Source organism: Callorhinus ursinus, unplaced genomic scaffold (genome assembly GCF_003265705.2).
Source record: "Callorhinus ursinus isolate GAN/ISIS: 27379988/994484 unplaced genomic scaffold, GSC_fseal_2.0 scaffold5, whole genome shotgun sequence".
Taxonomy (NCBI): domain Eukaryota; kingdom Metazoa; phylum Chordata; class Mammalia; order Carnivora; family Otariidae; genus Callorhinus; species Callorhinus ursinus.
In genome coordinates this window covers 2107222-2112676 of record NW_027397067.1, presented here as the reverse complement: position 1 = coordinate 2112676, position 5455 = coordinate 2107222, and the positions used below count along the sequence as shown (strand labels likewise).

The 5455-nt window shown below is 33.1% G+C and overlaps 1 pseudogene; it reads right to left on the bottom strand.

Moving 5' to 3' along the window:
* Positions 1 to 3255: 3255 nt before the first annotated feature.
* On the bottom strand, positions 3256 to 3438 carry LOC112823034 (small EDRK-rich factor 1 pseudogene; annotated as a pseudogene).
* Between the last annotated feature and the right edge of the window lie 2017 nt (positions 3439 to 5455).

The following is a 5455-nucleotide window of genomic DNA, read 5'->3' as shown; positions in this document are numbered from 1 at the left end:
TCTTTTTATTATAACATCTATTATTTTCTAATTATACACAAAAACATCATATTAGAAAATTCGAAAAGATACAGAAAAAAGACAAGAAAATGAAAATCATCTATAATTCTTTCTCCAGAAATAGTCACTCTTACCATTTTGGTGTATTTCTTCTCAGTCTATTATTATGAATATATACATATCTAGCACAACTAAAATCACACCACATATAGATTATTTTATATTGTTAAATATTTTTTAAAATCATGAATTTTAAAATCTACAAATAAAAAATTAACTATACAGGAATATAATGTAATGTATAATGTATTCTTGTACATTATACAGGAATATATTTTAACAGGTAATATATTTATGGGGATGTATTTTATTTCCAATGCTCATGATTAAAAATACAATTTTGTAACTGCTCTCTACATTTCTGAATTCGATGACCTTTAAACCATTCTTAGGTATCAATGTTTCACTTTTAAGGTATAATAAATCATTCAACAAGCATATAAAGAGTCTGACAATTTTCTGAAAATGTCAATTAGAAACTTTTGAAAACTTTTTGAAAAATAATGTGTATAAAAAAAGTCACTTCATACAAATCACTACATTTGAAGACTCTTTTTTTTAAATATTTTATTTATTTATTTGACAGAGAGAGAGAGAGAGAGAGAGAGAGAGACAGAGTGAGCACAAGCAGGGGGAGTGGCAGGCAGAGGCAGAGGGAGAAGCAGGCTCCCCACAGAGAAGGGGGAGCCCGATGTGGGACTCGATCCCAGTACTCCAGGATCATGACCTGAGCCGAAGGCAGTCGCTTAACCAACTGAGCCACCCAGGAGCCCTGAAGACTCTTATTACATTAAAAAGGCACATGTTTTCAAAGGCATACTTTTCCAATATTCTCCATGTTGCTGATGCCACTTGCAGCAACAATCTGTGTAATGAGGAAAATGCCTAATCTTTTGCTGTATGGGTGGCTGCAGGGATCCTATCTCATAAATGGCTTCTCCAGCAGGTTCCTGTCTTCTTATAATGAAGAAAGGTCATCTGGAATAGCTTAGTACTAAAAAGTGTGGTTCACAAACATAGCACTTCGGCAGGTAGAATCTTCTTGATTGTCAACTATTAGTGCTGTATAAAATAATTAGCTATTACAACAATGTTCATTGAACTGTCATACACAGTTAGCTGAGAAATGCTTAGCTTTAAGTTGTCTTTATAGTCAAAGTAAAGTGGAAAATGAGTGAAAGTTACCTAGATAACTCAAATTATTATACTTGATAAAGAATACATGTTTTCAACAATTAACTTCACTTTGATTTTTTTCTCTTTGATTTTTAAAAGTATCCATATTTAATTGATTCTATTTCAAATTTATATATGTAAAAAATTCATTCAAGCCCTTATGTTTTCATATAACACCCAGTGCTCATGGAAAACTACATCAAAAACTAATGATGTAATGTATGGTGATTAACATAACATAATAAAATAAACAAAACCTTATGTTTTAACAGTTGGATCTATGAAATCCATTATTATTTATTCTTTTTATTCTACTTAGTAACTAGTTGTTAGTTAAGTGTCTAAAAAAACAAAATAAATATTTTAGAAACCATTAGAATAACAACTGTGCTATTCAGTGTGTTAGGGTTCAAAATATGTAGAAACACTTGTATGCAAACCCACCAATACAATCTTCTATCTAGTAACTGGCACCATACAGAGGCCAATCAAAGCCAGCAGTGGGACTAAAGTAGGCTATCTAGGGCCTAAATAATTGTTTTCTGTTTGTTTTTGTTAAGGTGGTATCTGATAGTTTTCTCCAGTGGAAAATTACTATTTTCCCCTTTTAATTAATAAATATTTATGGGGAGACACTCTGAGAAGAACTCATTTCTCATACTTGTCCCCATTTATTTTAGCACCCATTGATAATCCTTGCCTGGAACAATTATTACTGTAATATATGTGAAGTGGTAATTCTCTATTTCCATCATTCCTTCTACATTTATTAGAATACTGCAATAAAGAGCTTTTCCTTCTCTCTCATTTGTTTATTCATTAATTTATATCAATAATAATTAACAGGTTTTATTTTATTCAATGGGCAATTATCTGTTACTATCATTATTTTGTTGCTGAAATTGTCCCAGATTTGGCCATTTGGGTCCTATGTCATTTTGACATATCTCCATCACTTTTTGAGCTTTTCTTTCTCTTTCACACCGTAAGATGGTCCAGGTTCTTTTTTTTTTTTTTTCTTTTCCTTCCCTGTCCTGGAGCTGGCTATTTCTCCAAGGAGCTATGTTTCCTTTTATTAGAGTAGATAAGTGTTATTTGTTTCCTGAAAGTACTGGAAAAACAAATTTAGAACTTTGCCTCTGATTCCCAATCTATCTCTCCTAAACAATGATAAAAATTGACACGTGACTTTCAATTTCTCTTTAGTGACAAAATTAGAAAGAGTGCTCATGATTTGACTGATGGTTAACAAAATGGGGGAGCAAACGTCTTCTCCATCTCAATCCCTCAAGTATGCTTTATATTAAAGCCTTCACCACCCTCAAGAAACAACTGTGTTTTATCCCTAATGGTTAACATAGTAATTACTACCTATATTGTTTCATTCTGATAAGGAAATATCTTTATGAGAGAAAAACTAAGACATACCCACTAGCAGACAGATCTTTTCCTCTTACATCTGAAAGCACAGGTTCAGAATGGAAAAACGATTTAAACCACCAGCTGGATTCTTCCACTTTCGGTAACCCTATCAAATAAAAGTCATATTACCCCCTTCTCAAACAAATTTGGAAGATTAGAGACAAAGAAAACAATGAGGGTGACGCTGATAAGAAATAAACCAAATACCTTGTTGGGATTTGTCATCAGGTATGATGTTAACAGAATCAGTTAAAGAGCTAACTGAAGAAATACTGGCCTCTGTAGGAAACAAATGAGAATCAATAAACAAATAAATAATGGGCAAACAAACAGAAACATATTGTTTATGCATAAACTCCCAAGTAACAAAGTAGCATGGTTTGAAACTCCTGGATCATGACTTCATGAATTGAAAAATGGATTAAAATGTCAATTAAAAAGTCTTCTGGAAAAAGCATATTACATGTTCTTTTTTAAGTTTAAGATAATTTTTAAAAGATATGTCATAATATATGACTGTTTGCTCCACATAATTTTGATCATAGAGCTTATGATACACCTAGTTGGCAAATAGCACCCAGGTTTTCCAAATAGTCATCATTTTTTTCTTGTCTGCATAGACTTCTCATTAGCTGTCTTCTGTATTTGCTGCATTATTTCAGAGTCCCTCTGCTTTCTCTGAGAGGTAGTCAAGCTATCCTTTCTTTTTCCCTTCCTAATTTCATGAGATTTCTTCATGTTTTTCTGGTGGGCAAGTTCTTGCTGATTTCTGCAGGCCATGCCGACCACCAGACCAAGCCTGGAAGAGAGCTACTTGAAAGAGCAATGGTCTCCTAGCACACTCTTACATTTTCTATTAATAAGATATATTTCTTTCCATGGTGGACAACTCTGTCTCTCTCCATAGATATAGATGTAGAATTTAAAACATAAATATCACCAAATTCAAAATCTTAGTACAAAATCAAGAATGAATATTATTGTATTACATTAGAAATATTACATGTGCATATATTTAAATATTCTACAAAAGTTACAAATTTAGAAATAAAGGAATTATTTTTAAAGAATAAACATTTTATTTTGTTTTATCATACTTGTATTTTAAACCTATAAGTCTTTTAAACTATCAGAATACAAAAATAACTTCTATGGATATAATAACACTAAGTAAATGGAAATAGTTAAACAATTTTATAAAAAGAATAAATAAACAGACATTTCCAACTTTTATCTACAAAGAAAACTTGAAATTAGAATTTTTGACATGTGGGCATATTTTCACTAGATGATAATTTGTTTCTGAATGATTGTTTCATTCTATGAAATTTCCAAATTTTCTTTAAGAAGCTACAACTTTTTATTCAGCTATGAATATTCACAGATGGATAGATAAATAAAAATAAAACTGGCAAATAGAGAAAATGGAAATTAAAGAATCCTTGAAACAGTCATGCTATCCCTTCTTTCATAAGAAATAAATAGCATTTTCTTTAGGTAAAATTATCAGCTTTTAATGTATATCATTAAATGCAAGATACATGAAATTAAAACATAATTATGAAATATAAGCTTATTTTCACTTATTTATAAGTGTTAATGGTTTCATCAATATGGTATAATATAACAGAGTTAAAACAAAGAGATAAGCCTTAACTATATTGAATCAAAGAGATTTGAATGAGTTCTATTCCTATTTTCCTCACTGTCACAGACAATTGTCAAGTCTTGTCCCTTAAAATCTGAGCAGGACACGATATGTAGGTTAATAATACCTCACAAACATCACCTCAAATCACATTCTCTAGGAATATAGTACTCTAGTGATGATAACAACTTACTTCGATAATACTGATTTTTGGCCAGCAGGCAACCAATGGAAGGTACGGATGCCATTGTTTTCCCTGTGAACAAGAGCCAGAGAGACTGCGAACAGCTGTCTGGGAACAGTGACAGGGAAAGAGAGGTTGTTAATTGCACGGAGTTTCCTTTTCTTTTTCCATATATGTATACATATGTATATATATATATATGGAAAAATATATATACATATATATTTTTTGCAAAGCAACATAATTTACCATGTAATAAATATCTAATAGAAAGAATTAAAAAGCTTACACAAAATTATAATCAAATATACTAAAAAAAATGCAATCAATGTGTATATTTATTTGGAAAAGCAAGAAAAAAATATATCCAACTATCCAACTACAAACAATGCCCACAACTTTTTCCAACTGAAGTAAACCTAAAGGTCAGTCAGAGAAAAAGTGTTAAGACAGCCATGATATAGTCTCTCACCTATTTGTTTTCTCCAATTTGTTCTTTTAAACAAACGTGTTCTAAGCTTTCCTCAGAAAACACACACTCAAAGAGTGGACGTGATCCAGGAGGGACCGAGTTCTACAGGCCAGGAGCACTCTGCAGTGAATGCAGTTGTGCTCTGGGACCCCTGAGCACACCTTATATTTAGAAGGCTGAAACCTGAGCTGTGGGCACAACAGAGGGAAGTGAAGCTCTTTGCCTGTCTGCCCTTCAGCTTGTCAGAGTGCCAACCAGGGCTGCAGGCAGCAGGGACGGACACTGTAAGGGCATGTCTTATGACTGCTTGTTTCTGCAGGGTGGAAGGTGATGCCCACGCATCCCCTCAGCCTTCCATACGATCTCACACTGGGGAAGGCACCGTGCTAGGTTCCGTGGGGGTTGCGGGGGCGAGGGGGTCACTGCAGTCAGGCTTCAAGCCAGCTGAGGGAACTGGTCATTACCACAGACACAATGATACAAAGCTGAGCCA